The following is a 15,093-nucleotide window of genomic DNA, read 5'->3' as shown; positions in this document are numbered from 1 at the left end:
CACACAGAATAAGTGGCACACATTCACCCAAGCCCACATCCACAGAACAAACAACAACATAGGTATTCTGTTCCTCATAAAAAATCTATTTTTATCCTTATGGAAATGTGTCTCCATGCACAAGCGTGGGTGGGAATTTTTCTAGTTGGAATTTTTAGAAAGAAAAAAACAAAACGTCCACTTAAAACTGTCGGCGACTTGTTGTATGTATTTTGTTGTTATATTCACTTTTTATTGCTTGTTTTTTTTATTATAATGTGTTGAACAGGCTAATTGCTGAATGTTCATTAAACCTCTATTTGTTGCAATGTTGCAGCAAGCATTAAGTGTTATGGGTCGTTTCCTCTTAGGGTATATAGATTAACATTAAATTGAATATTACCCCGAACAGCAACTAATGACCAAGTCATATTGAGTTAATTGGTAATATTCTAAACAATCATTACAATTTTCACATGATTTTGAAATTTGCTGGTAGCTGCTTATTGTTGTTCAGCAAAGTTATCACACGCAAGGTTGTTCACGGAAATGGCTAATGGGAATTTTTTCGCCATTTGAATGACTCAAAAGAACATTCATTGCTTTCACTTTGTAAATAATTAATATGAGCGTATAGTTTTTTTCAGGACAAGTTGTAGATGATGTCATTTCATATTATTAAAAGACAAAATCTTAAAAAAAATAAAAAAAAATAATTTATCGCAGTCGGTAGGATTTGAACCTACGCTCCCAGAGGGAATCTGATTTCGTGTTCTATTTCATATTATTAAAAACAAAATATAAAAAAAAAATAAAAAAAAATATTTCTCTCGCAGTCGGTAGGATTCGAACCTACGCTCCCAGAGGGAATCTGATTTCTAGTCAGACGCCTTAACCGCTCGGCCACGACTGCACAATGACCGTTACATTCGACTTAAGAGTTTGAACAGCTAACAAATTCTCATTAACTCTGTTAAAAAATTTTAATATATTTCAAATGTTTTTTTGATAAATATTAGATTAATATTAAAAATATATAAAATTATTTGACAAAGTATCAAAATCAATTGATTATAGAAAACAATAGATAATAAACAAGTTTCAAATAGTACATATAATTAATTCATAATAAAATGTTGATTTTTTGACAAGCATTTGATTAGAAGACTAAATAAATTAATCGGACAAGATTATTTTTATTATTATTATTATTCAATCATCCAACATTTTAGACAGGCTTGCTGAATACTTTGGATTTGAATGTTATTAAACTGTTTGCAAAAATGTATATCGTGTTCCATTTCTTTTTTACTACCGCCAACATAAGTTGGAGGGCACATTAGCCCTGTTTGTAACACATCAAAATATACATATGCTGGAGATTCTAAAAAATCAGCATACAATTCTAAGCCAATACAACGAGGTCCGTTTGTCTGTTAAAATCTCGATAAAGTTCAAGATATTTAATGTAGATAATTAACTACATACGTTTCTATTACTACTGGAATGTTTGGTATTGAAAATGGGCTACATCGGTCCAGGGTGACATAGGGGATGGAAGATACCAAGGAACGGTCCTGACCGGTTTTAACATGGCAAAGCCCAGTATTTATCTTGGTCCCTCTTTCATCTCAAGTGGACACTGACCTCCCCGTGGTGTCACCTGGGGGACTGCCTTTAACACCCGTTAAAGTTAGTGAGCTAACATGTGCCGCGCGTTCTCCCATAAGAACGTTAAAAACTTGGGTTTGGGCGTCGGGTTAGTAACCCTCCCCTAGTAAAAACATCCTACTATGAAAAAACGAAAGAAAAGAAAAACAAACCCCTCTAAAGTTGACGAACCCCGCAAACGTTTTAAGGACCATGATCTGCTAATCTGCACCTGGAATGTTCGCACTCTTTGAAAAAACGAAAGAAAAGAAAAAAACGCCTCTAATGTTGACTAACCCCGCAAACGTTTTAAGGACCATGATCTGCTAATCTGCACCTGGAATGTTCGCAACATTAGAGGCGTTTTTTTTTCTTTTCTTTCGTTTTTTCATAGTAGGCTGTCTTCCCATTGGCAGACGTACTTGAAAAGTACAAGGCCGATATTAATGCCATACAGGAAATACGATGGATTGGGAAAGGCGTCACAACAACACCTAAAGGTGACGCACGCATAGCTGCCATGACCTAAAGCATGAGTTTGGTTGCGGATTCGTAGTTAGTCGGAGGCTAAAACATCTGGTATCCAGCTTCACCCCAGTGAATGAAAGACTTGCTGCAATTCGAATAAAAGCTAAATTCTTCAACATCAGCTTTATTTGCGCTCATGCTCCCACTGAAGAAAAGGACGAACAGACCAAAGATATATTTTACGAGCGCTTAGAAGAAACATATGACAGTTGCCCTGCCCATGACATTAAAATCATTCTAGGCGATTTTAATGCCAAAATTGGAAAGGAGAATATCTTTGGCCTAACAGTCGGGAAATTCAGTCTCCACAGTGAAACATCTGACAATGGTATGAGGCTGATAGACTTTGCAGCTCCAAGAAACATGGTAGTTAGCAGCACCAGATTTCAACATCTCGACATCCATAAGGGCACCTGGCTGTCTCCAGATCAGAAAACAAGAAACCAAATTGATCATGTTGTGATAGATGGAAGACATTCATCGAGCGTGTTGGATGTACGATCGTTCCGAGGCGCAAACGTTGATTCGGACCACTACCTTGTTGCAGCAAAGGTACGTACCCGTCTAAACGTTGCAAATAAAGCACGAACAGACACAACGCGGAAGTTGGACATCGATAGGCTGCAAACACAACAGATAGCCACAGTATATTCCACTCAACTAGCCCAATTGCCTAATGAGAGCACTCCTTGTCCCGATAACATAACAACACAATGGCAAAATATTGCCCACTCCATGCAAACAGCCGCAAAATCCATACTTGGATTCCAGAGATCTACACAAAGGAATTCATGGTATGACCAGGAATGTCGTGCTGCTACCGAAGATAAAAATGCGGCATATAGAGCTACTTTACAATCAGTAGCAACACGTAGCGCACGAGAGAGATATCGGGAGAAAAGGAGAGAAGAGAAACGTCTTTTCCGCAAGAAAAAGAGAGAAATAGAAAAGCGGGAGTGTGAAAAAATCGAGACGAACAGGAGCCGGAATGAAGTCCGAAAATTCTACCAAAGAGTGAAACATCAAACTGATGGCTTTGGTACAGGCACATCCTCCTCTAGAGACCAGCAAGGTAATCTGGTAACAGATACAGATAGCGTGCTGAGGATATGGAAGGAATATTTTCCAATCTGCTGGTATCCAATAGTAGCGAAGACGATGATACTACAGATCCAATCCCAGAAGATGGTATAGAATGTATACCACCCGGCCAAGATGAGGTAAAACAGCAATAAATCGGCTGAAGAATAATAAGGCAACAGGAGCCGATGGCTTACCAGCCGAGCTATTTAAAACCGGAGGCGACGCGCTGATAAGGTGTATGCATCAGCTAGTTAGCACCATCTGGCATGAAGAACGAGTACCCGACGATTGGAACCTGAGCATCCTACGTCCCGTCCACAAGAAAGGAGACAAGACTGTATGCTCCAACTATAGGGGCATAAGTCTTCTCCCTTTTGCCTATAACATAGTGTCAGGGATATTGTGCGAACGACTAAAGCCAATGGTCAACGAAATAATTGGACCATACCAATGCGGCTTTAGACATGGCAAGTCCACCGTTGACCAGATATTTACCCTGCGGCAAATCTTTGAGAAGACACAAGAGATGCAGATCGACATATACCACATTTTTGTCGATTATAAAGCAGCTTTCGACAGTCCCCTCCGATCAAAGGTATTCAATGCAATGTCTGAATTTGGTATCCCGGCAAAGATGAGTTTATCTGACACTAGGTCATCAGTTAAAATTGGAAAGAACCTCTCAGAATAGTTCAGAAGAGGTTTCAGACAAGGAGACAGCCTTTCGTGTGACCTATTCAACATTTTGCTGGAAAAGGTAATGCGAGATGCAAATGTCAAAAGAAATGGCACAATTTACACCAATAGTCACAGTCACGATCAGTAAAGGAATTAACTGATACCTTTAGGAAGGTTGAAGGAGAATCTGCGAAAGTGGGTCTGGCGGTAAACGGCGAGAATACCAAGCTGATGGTGTCGACGCGCAAAGCGTCCATAGAGCTCGGACCAACTGTGGAAGTTGGTACCTACAAATTTGAGGTAGTTAAAGACTTCGTCTACCTCGGCACTGCCATAAACACAACAAACAACATCAGTTGTGAAAAAAAAGAAGAATTGTATTGGCCAACAGATGCTACTATGGTTTAAATAAGCAATTTAAAAACAAAGCCACATCTCGTCAAACAAAAATAACACTATACATAACGCTGATTGTACCGGTGCTAATGTATTGCTCCGAAGCATGGGTACTTGCGCAAGCAGATAAGGCAGTGCTTGGTGTGTTTGAGAGGAAAATTCTTCGAAAGATCTACGGGCCGTTGACGGTGAATATAGACGTCGTATGAACCACGAGCTATATCAGCTATACAAAGACATGAATATAGTTAAACGTATCGAGATGCAACGATTGCGTTGGCTAGGCCATATCATGAAAATGAGCGATGATGAACCCGCTAAAAAGGCGTATGAATACATGCCACATGGCGGTGCACGCAGAATCGGCAGGCCTAAGCTTCGATGGAGCATACAAGTGGATGAAGAAATCAAAAGGCGCGGTATTCCAAAAAGCGAAGCGGTATGGAACAAATGCTCTGTAATGGGCCAGCTAAGTAAGTAAGTACTATATCGGTCCAAGTTTGATATAGCCCCCATGAACAGTAACTCCCGATTTTCGGTATTTTGACCTCGATTATCCATAATGATCGGGACCGGAGGTATTACGGATAATCGATTTTCCCGGATAATGGAGTAACACTGCTTCTCATATATTTTTAATAAAAAAAATATACGTCCTTGCAGATATTTACAAATAAGAGCAATTACGAAAATATGAAGTTCAAAATATTTTCAACTATTCTTAAATAATTCATTTGTGCATTGTTTTTCGTCAATTAAAAATTTCGTCGAATGAATTATAATGTCGGATTATAAAGACTTTCACGGTAAATCGGTGCAAAATGAACAAAAAATTCGGTGTTTTCCTTTCACGGATAATGGAGGTTCGACTGTAATTTATTTAAAAAAATACATGTTTCGCAGTCGGTAGGATTCGAACCTACGCTCCCAGAGGGAATCTGATTTCTAGTCAGACGCCTTAACCGCTCGGCCACGACTGCCTCACGAAAGTTGCGTCAAAATATTGGTATTTAAACCGTTTGCATATATATTTTTCTAGCAAAAAAGGCGAAAATCGAAGATGCGTAACTCACGAAATTTGAAAATAACGGTTACTTTTTGATCGTACATATGTATATATAATCTATATACAACATCTCAATATATGTGGACATTTGATAATTATAATTACGAAGTAATAACGTTTTCTACATATGACGTTTTTGAAAGATTAAAACTTCAAATTAACTTCAATAAGTTATTGGTAAAAACTGATTTATTACTCGAAGATTCCGTAGTATAGTTCGTTGTGTTTGAACCTATGAACGGGAGAAACGTAAAGTTGTCCACATTCCTACTCAAAAATTTTGAAATCGCAAAAAGCCTTTGTTTAGAATCTAAAAAAAAAAAAATAATAAAAAAAAAATCAATTGTATTCGCAGTCGGTAGGATTCGAACCTACGCTCCCAGAGGGAATCTGATTTCTAGTCAGACGCCTTAACCGCTCGGCCACGACTGCTGCATATTCGCCTAATATGGCAGTGTCGTGACCTTTTTTGTTATAAAATTAAAAGCGATTAAAAATATTTCCAATTAATTTTAGACAGCGGAAATAATGGAGGAGATAAGTCAACATTAACTGGATCCAAGTTATATTTTTCAGGTCACATAAGTAGCACAACAACTCTATTTTGGTCGAAATTTCTTCACTATGACAAAATGTTTACGTTTTCATATAAATGATTCACAGTAACAAAAAAGTTGACAGATTGAAACCAATCAGCTGGTTGTTTTACGCCACCTTATAATTTTATCATGACTGGGTCCATCAATTTAATTTGTCAGATTTATGAAAGCTCTTCATTGATTGACCACATACATCGGATTTTTTTTTTGTTTTTTTATTATTAAAATGGCACAATTAAAATCTTTTCTTCAAAAATGTGAAATTCTCTCGCAGTCGGTAGGATTCGAACCTACGCTCCCAGAGGGAATCTGATTTCTAGTCAGACGCCTTAACCGCTCGGCCACGACTGCACATGTCAGCTTTGTAAGTAAGTTTGATATCTATGTTTGTTTTTCCAGATTTCTACAGGTGAACTTCCTTTTTTTTTTTTTTTTTTTTTTTTTGATATTGAAATGGTTGAAATGGTAAAGAAAACATTTGAGTCAACAAAAACGATTTCAAAACCACCTGCGTTAATGGTAAACCTCTCTTACAAATTGGGTGTAATGGGAGACAATTGAACACAACTAAATATAGGACTCAAATACAATTTATAGAATACTTAGAATACTTAGCAACACCATTTACACATGTAACTCGAATAATTTCCATTACAAATCGAAATATTTCGTTTGAAATATTAGAATTTCCACTTCGATCAGACTGTAGTTATTTATACTTGTTGTGTTCCCGTGCTTTTTATACCCTCCACCATAGTATGGAGGGTATATTAAGTTTGTCATTCTGTTTGTAACACATCGAACTAATCATTTGCGACCATATAAAGTATATATATTCTTGATCAGGATAAAATTCTAAGACGATCTAGCCATGTCCGTCTGTCCGTCTGTCTGTCCGTCTGTCCGTCTGTTGTAATCACTCTAGCGTCCGCAATAATTGAGATAGAGTGATGAAATTTTGCACCCGAGGGTCTTTTTTCCATAGGCAGGTCAAGTTCGAAGATGGGCTATATCGGTCCACTTTTTGGTATAGCCCCCATATAACGGTACCTCCGGATTTGAGGTATTTTGACGTTCTTCGCCATATTTGCAGACCGAATAAGCTATAATTTGGGATTTAGGGTTCCTAGTGATCAGCAAACTTATATCCCAAAGGATATGGGCATAGGTCCATGTTTTGGTATAGTCCCCATATAACGGTACCTCCCGATTTTCGGTATTTTGAGAATTTTAGCCACAATGTTTAACCGAACTATCTGCAATTTGACATTTAAGGTTCTCAGTGGTCATGAAATATCTCCACGAAACATCGTCAACATAGGTCCATGTTTTGGTATAGCCCCCATATAACGGTACCTCCCGATTTTCGGTATTTTGAGAATTTTAGCTACAATTTTTAACCGAACTAGCTGTAATTTGCCTTTTGAGGTTCTCAGTGGTCATGAAACATCTCCACCAAGCATCGTCAACATAGGTCCATGTTTTGGTATAGCCCCCATATAACGGTACCTCCCGATTTTCGGTATTTTGAGAATTTTAACCCCAATTTGTAACCGAAATATCTGCAATTTAACATTTGAGGTTCTCAGTGGTCATGAAATATCTCCACCAAACATCGTCAACATAGGTTCATGTTTTGGTATAGACCCCATATAAGGGTACCCCCCGATTTTCGGTATTTTGAGAATTTTAGCCACAATTTTTAACCGAACTATTTGCAATTTGACATTTGAGGTTCTCAGTGGTCATGAAATATCTCCACGAAACATCGTCAACATAGGTCCATGTTTTGGTATAGCCCCCATATAACGTTACCTCCCGATTTTCGGTATTTTGAGAATTTTAACTACAATTTGTAACCGAAATATCTGCAATTTAACATTTGAGGTTCTCAGTGGTCATGAAATATCTCCACCAAACAACGTCAACATAGGTTCATGTTTTGGTATAGCCCCCATATAACGGTACCTCCCGATTTTCGGTATTTTGAGAATTTTAGCCACAACTTTTAACCGTACTATCTGCAATTTGACATTTGAGGTTCTCAGTGGTCATGAAATATCTCCACGAAACATCGTCAACATAGGTCCATGTTTTGGTATAGCCCCCATATAACGGTACCTCCCGATTTTCGGTATTTTGAGAATTTTAGCTACAATTTTTAACCGAACTAATTGTAATTTGCCATTTGAGGTTCTCAGTGGTCATGAAACATCGCCACCAAGCATTGTCAACATAGGTCCATGTTTTGGTATAGCCACCATATAACAGTACCTCCCGATTTTCGGTATTTTGAGAATTTTAACCACAATTTGTAACCGAAATATCTGCAATTTGACATTTGAGGTTCTCAGTGGTCATGAAATATCTCCACCAAACATCGTCAACATAGGTTCATGTTTTGGTATAGCCCCCATATAACAGTACCTCCCAATTATCGGTATTTTGAGAATTTTAGCTACAGTTTTTAACCGAAATAGCTGTAATTTGACATTTGAAGTTCTCAGTGGTCATAAAATATCTCCAACGAAACATCGTCTACATAGGTCCATGTTTTGGTATAGCCCCCATATAACGGTATCTCCCCATTTACGGTATTTTGAGAATTTTAGCTGCAATTTTTAACCGAACTAGCTGTAATGATCGGTATTTTGAGAATTTTAGGTACAATGTTGTCTATTTAAAAATAACACTGTGCAGCAGCATTTTTGGGGGGTGGAAAATTTCATTTGGAGATGAAAGCCCTTGATGAATATACTAAGAACCCAAAAGGAAATTTTCGCCATAGGTCAAGTTTCTGAGATATCGCGCGATGAAGTTTTTGATTTTTTCCCTATAATACTTGGGAAAATAGCTCCATATATCTGTTTGACGTTACTGTAGCTGCGTTTTGAGGTGACATATCTTCAGTGAAATCGATTGGGGAATCTTTTTGTAGAACATTTCATTCTTCTAACTCAATGCCTTTCATGTCCTTTTCGTACTTTATTTCTTGAACCGTAGTGAAAGTACCACAAGATGAGATTTTTCAGCATCCAAATATTCTACAAAAATGTTGCTCAGAAGATTTTAGGTACGGTTCTCTTTGACAACTAATCGATTTTGTACCGTTTTCGTTGTCATTTTTGATATTTATTCGGACTTGGTTCAGAATTGAACCATGTTTTGTTTTTCTGTATATTCGTTATTGGTTATGTATAGGTATGTAGACATAACAGTTGGTTATTGCTTATGTAGACATCTGGGGTGCTTCTGAAATATTTACCACAAATAGCTCTTGTAATGATAAACACGTTAATAACAAATGTTCTTGGAGGATATATCCGGTTATCTCAGTTTTTTGAACCGGATATTCCGACATTAAAACCGATTTTTGACCCGGTTTAAAGTAACCGATTAAACTTATATGTATACCATTACAAAGCTTATAGAGTTGCCAATCAAATTAAATTAATTCGCTTATGAAAAATTTGCTAGTTGCAGTTCTAGAACAAAAAATCCGTCGATTTTGTCCCGTTTTCGTTGTCATTGTTGATATTTATTCGGACTTGGTTCAGAATTAAACCATGTTTTGTAATTTTGTATATTCGTTATTGGTTATGTATAGGTATGTAGACATAACAGTTGCTTATTGCTTATGTAGACATCTGGGGTGCTTCTGAAATATTTACCACAAATAGCTCTTGTAATGATGAACACGTTAATAACAAATTTTCTTGGAGGATAGATCCGGTTATCTTAGTTTTTTGAACCGGAACTCATAAGTTTGACCTATGGCAAAACTGTCCTTCCGGGTTCATCATATTACCTTCATCGACATTCATCGCCAAAAATAATTTTTCAGCCCCAGCCTTTGATCTCCATATTTGCGCGTATTGATATTTTTCCTTAAAAAGGGTTTAAGAAAACGGTTTTTTGTACTAGAGCTGCAACTAGCAAAGTTTTCATTAGCGAATTAATTTAATTTGATTGAAGACTCTATAAGCTTTGTAATGGTATACATATAAGTTTAATCGGTTACTTAAAACCGGTTTAAAAATCGGTTTTAATACGTAATATCCGGTTCAAAAAACTAAGATAACCGGATCTATCCTCCAAGAAAATTTGTTATTAACGTGTTCATCATTACAAGAGCTATTTGTGGTAAATATTTCAGAAGCACCCCAGATGTCTACATAAGCAATAACCAACTGTTATGTCTACATACCTATACATAACCAATAACGAATATACAGAATTACAACATGGTTTAATTCTGAACCAAGTCCGAATAAATATCAGAAATGACAACGAAAACGGGACAAAATCGATTAGTTGTCAAAGAGGACCGTACCTAAAATCTTCTGAGCAACATTTTTGTAGAATATTTGGATGCTGAAAAATCTCATCTTGTGGTACTTTCACTACGGTTCAAGAAATAAAGGACGAAAAGGACATGAAAGGCATTGAGTTAGAAGAATGAAATGTTCTACAAAAAGATTCGCCAATCGATTTCACTGAAGATATGTCACCTCAAAACGCAGCTACAGTAACGTCAAACAGATATATGGAGCTATTTTCCCAAGTATTATAGGGAAAAAATCAAAAACTTCATCGCGCGATATCTCAGAAACTTGACCTATGGCGAAAATTTCCTTTTGGGTTCTTAGTATACTCATCAAAGGCTTTCATCTCCAAAAGAATTTTTCCACCCCCCAGACTTTGAGTTCCATTTTGTGTCACAGTGTAATCGTCAATATAGGTATATCCCACCATATAACTGCACCTCCCGATTTTGGGGAATTTTCAGTGGTCACGAAATTTCTTCACTAAAATTCGCAAACATGGGTCCATTTTTGAGGGTCTACATTGTTTTGATGAAACTACCCTCAGTTTGACTCTTGAAGTTCCCTGCAGCTATAAAACTTTTCCGCCAAAAAATTTAAAGATAGGTTGACTCTTTGATATAGTCCCGTAGGTGGTACCTTTCCCCTAGCTGAACACATTTTTTAGATTAGATCAGATAACACTGTGCAACAAAATGGAGGTGAAAGTCTGGGGCGCGGAAAATTCCTCTTGGGGAAGAAAGGCCTTGGTGAGTATATTATGAACCCCGAAGGACAGATCCGCCGTGAGTCGAACTTCCGCGTTATGGCGTGATGAAATTTTTGTTAGAGACCCTGTGGGCCATCAGGAATTAGCGTTATATCTTTGTTCACTGTTGCTTAAGTGCTCTACAAAAACAACAAACAAAGATATAATGCTAATTCATGATGGCTTACAGGGTCTCTTGCAAAAACTTTATCACGCCATAACGCGGAAGTTCGAATCACGGCGCATCTGTCCTTCGGGGTTTTTAATATACACACACCAAGGGCTTTCATCTCCAAAAGGAATTATCTCTGTCCCAAGATTTGTGTTCACAGTGTAATTTAAGAAATAGTGAAAGGCAGTAGTAGTCTAACCATTGTCGAAAAGTTGGTCCACCTAAAATTGTAAAAGGACCCTAATTATTCCATTTTAATGCAGACTTTTTTATGGTGGAGGGTATAAAAAGTTCGGCCCGGCCGAACTTAACGACTTTTTACTTGTTTAATGATAAAACTAGCAAAAGAGCAATCTGTCAAAACTTTTTTCACATGGAAAATTGTCTATAAAGTACAGAAAGGGAAAAATGGCAAAAATTGCAAATTATCTGGCCATGTCAACGTATCAACCAATCAGATACTGGCTAGCTTGCTAGTTTCTACTCACCCAAATATGGGTGGTAGAAAATAGTAGGCAGAAAGAGCGTCATTCAGAGCCAATTAAAAACAAGTAAGAATGGCGTTAAGTTCGGCCGGGCCGAACTTGTTATACCCTCCACCACAAGTTGTATTGAAGTAAAATGGAATAATTAGTTTACTTACGAGTATGAAGAAGAATTAATACAAAATTTCAGCAATTTCGGTAAAACAATGTGAGGCACCATTCTATGGGGGCTATTTCAAAACGTCAATCTATACCGACAAATTTCGGACGGAAAGTTTTTAGGCTCAAAGAAGTCTAAATACCAAATTTCCTATATTTCGGTAAGAGAATGTGACTAAAACTTAAAAATACCGAAAATCAAGAAGTACGCTTCTAAGGGGATATGGGAAGACGTGGACCTATACTGATAATACTTTTCTGGAATATTTTATAACTCTTGAAAGACGAACTAACGAATTTCAGCCATTTCGGTTGGATATTGACGTCACAATCTTCAGTATTACGAAAATCGGGAGGTACCGTTCTATGGGGGCTATATCGAAACGTGGACCTATACCTACTAATTTTAGTCAGAAATGGGGCAATATGAAAGCGTGGACCTGTACAGACATATTTCTGGCGAACAGTTTTATATCACATTGATGACTAAATACCAAATTTCAGCCATTTTGGTGGAATATTGAAGACACAACCTTCAAAATACGAAAAATCGGGAGGTACCTTTCCGTGGGGGCTATATGAAGGCGTGGACCTATACTGAGAAATTTAAAGGGGAAGTTTGAGTACCCCCAACGAAGACTAAATTTCGGTGGAATATTGAGGACATAACGTTCAAAATACCGAAAATCGGGAGGTACCGTTCTATGGGGGCTATATGAAGGCATGCACCGATACCGACAAAGTTCTGGAGGAAAGTTTTCTACCACCAACGCAGACTATGTACCAAATTTCACCCATTTCGGTGTGATAATAAAGCTAAAACCTTCAAAATACCGAAAATCGGGAGGTACTGTTCTATGGGGGCTATATGAAGGTGTGGACCGATACCGACAAAATTCTGGGGGAAAGTTTTATACCCCTAAAGAAGACTACGTACCACATTTCAGCCATTTTGGTAGGATAATGAAGCTATATCAAAACGTGAACCGATATATTCCATTTTCAATACCAACCATCCTGCAAGTAATAAAAACTTCTGTACCAAAATTTGACTCTCTATCTTTAAAATTGTGAGCTGTATCTTGATTTCAACAGACAGACGGACAGACGGACATGGTCAAATCGACATAGAATTTTATGCTGATCAATAATATATATAATTTATAGGGTCTCCGACGAATATTTTGATGTGTTACAAACGGAATGACAAATTTAATTATACCCGCCATATGGTGGAGGGTATAAAAATAAAGAAAACCGAAAAAATCGCCGAAGGGATTTTTAAATAAATCGCGATCAAAATTCACAATTTTAGGTTTTTTTTAGGTTTCCACGATTTTGCTTGGAAACCGCAAGTCGTATCGAAATGAGTCTAAAGAAAATGTTGTAGCTGTGAAAATTCACTACAAGACTGATCTTTAGGTTTTTTCTTAGGTTTTACCATTTTTGAGATATAGAGGTTAAGTTCAATTTTTTAGGTTTTTATCTAAGTCTTCAATATTTTTCTTGGAAACCGCAAGTCATATCAAAATGGGACTAAAGAAAATGTTGAAGCTGTGAAAATTCTCTACAAGACTGGATGTTTTTGGATATTTTTTTTCTAGGTTGTACCATTTTCAAGATATATAAGTTTAATTTGGGAAATTGCAGTAATGACAGTGTTTTATAAGGAGGCGATACAGTCAGTGCATTGTCTCAATTTCAACTTCTATATCTCAAAAACGGTAAAACCTACGAAAATATCATTAAGGTCAATCTTGTGGAGAATTTTCACAGCGACAACATTTTCTTTAGACTCATTTTCATACGACATGCGGATTGTGAACTTAAAACGCGATTTATTTTAAAATCCCTTCGGCGATTTTTTTGTTTCTTGATATTTCTCATCTATGAGCATTGTAGTTTCAGAATCTGCAAAAACTTCCCAGGTGTAAGCATCTTCCATTTAAAATTAGTTAAGGCGCACTGTATAGCTTGAATTATTGTATGTTGCATTTATATTAAAACAATTCAAAAATTTTATATGCGAATTTTATAATCAATCACTTCATTTTTCGACAACAATCAAACAAAAAATCCCTTAAATCCCTCTTCAGAAAATGTGCAGAGATTCTTAAAAAAAACTTTTAGAAAATCGGTACAATTTCTAGAAAAATATTAGAGAAATCCGCAAATATCTAAAAAATATTCAGAAAATCTCGGAAAAAATCGGAAATCAGAGCCCTCGGAAAAATTGTTATCTGGGTATTCAGGCTACAAAACGCCCTTCCTTTTCATTCGTGTTGTATCTGTGAAAATTGCCGAAAAATTTATTAACCACAACAATATTACCGAACGGCAATAGTTAAAATCCGTAGTAGGAATTGTAACGAAATTGGTTTATCCACAACAAATGATAAATTCAATTTAGATGAAGATAATGCCACATATTTTCTTAAAAATGAACAAAAAATGTTTAAATGTTTTGCATGTAAATACGCATTAGCCTTTGGTAGTAAAAATACTTTTATCGTAAGTAGCTTCTCACTCTCATTAAAAAGGATTATATTTAGTTTTAATTAAAACTACAGACAACCCCATCTCCCACGCGTTAGAGGCAATTTGTTAAAAATCTCAACATTTTGTTTCGTTGTTTTATTAACAGACCATAATAATTAAGGTGCGGCGTACCTGCGTTGTTTAATGGAGTATTTAAAACCAAAAAATAATTGTAATGAGAAGGGATTACCTTTTGTATATGTTTTACATACATACATATATATTTACCCAAGTACTCTGTGTAATCGCTAAACCTCAGCAAGACAAAAAATCTCATCATTCTTTGTTTGAACTGCAGGAGTTGTTGGCTTTTAGTAAACATTGTTGTGATATAAACACAAGGAAAGTAAACAAATTTAACCCGCGCACAAGAGGTAATTTCATTTCTAACAAAATATTAAAAAAGTAGGCACGATTTTACTAGAATGTAAAAAAGGCAATGCAATAAATTTTTGCTCGAAATAGGGTTAGTCGGCGTTGTCCTTAAAAATTGGAGTCGATATTGAATGATCGATTTTACATTTTTCCCTAGCAACGACCTTTCGTGGCTATAATATTTATAAAAAAGTAAGAACGGCGTTAAGTTCGGCCAGGCCGAACTTGTTATACCCTCCACCACAAGTTGTATTGAAGTAAAATGGAATAATTAGTTTCGTGTATGAAGAAGACTTAATACTAAATTTCAGC

General features: G+C 36.7%; 1 protein-coding gene and 4 non-coding genes across 5 annotated transcripts in view; all 5 read right to left on the bottom strand.

The window, feature by feature from the left end:
• LOC141403622 (uncharacterized) overlaps positions 1 to 15,093 on the bottom strand; it is a 130,744-nt gene that overhangs the window by 67,311 nt on the left and 48,340 nt on the right.
• Positions 811 to 892, bottom strand: TRNAS-AGA (transfer RNA serine (anticodon AGA)). The gene has a single exon. It is a non-coding gene; the product is annotated as a tRNA-Ser (tRNA).
• Positions 5,213 to 5,294, bottom strand: TRNAS-AGA (transfer RNA serine (anticodon AGA)). Its single transcript has one exon. It is a non-coding gene; the product is annotated as a tRNA-Ser (tRNA).
• On the bottom strand, positions 5,731 to 5,812 carry TRNAS-AGA (transfer RNA serine (anticodon AGA)). The gene has a single exon. It is a non-coding gene; the product is annotated as a tRNA-Ser (tRNA).
• Positions 6,249 to 6,330, bottom strand: TRNAS-AGA (transfer RNA serine (anticodon AGA)). Its single transcript has one exon. It is a non-coding gene; the product is annotated as a tRNA-Ser (tRNA).

The sequence above is a fragment of the Musca autumnalis genome, unplaced genomic scaffold (assembly GCF_047663935.1).
Source record: "Musca autumnalis isolate F117 unplaced genomic scaffold, ASM4766393v1 scaffold_4, whole genome shotgun sequence".
NCBI classification, from domain to species: Eukaryota; Metazoa; Arthropoda; class Insecta; order Diptera; family Muscidae; genus Musca; species Musca autumnalis.
Note: the sequence above shows the minus strand (reverse complement) of the source record. Positions and strands in the feature narration are given on the sequence as shown.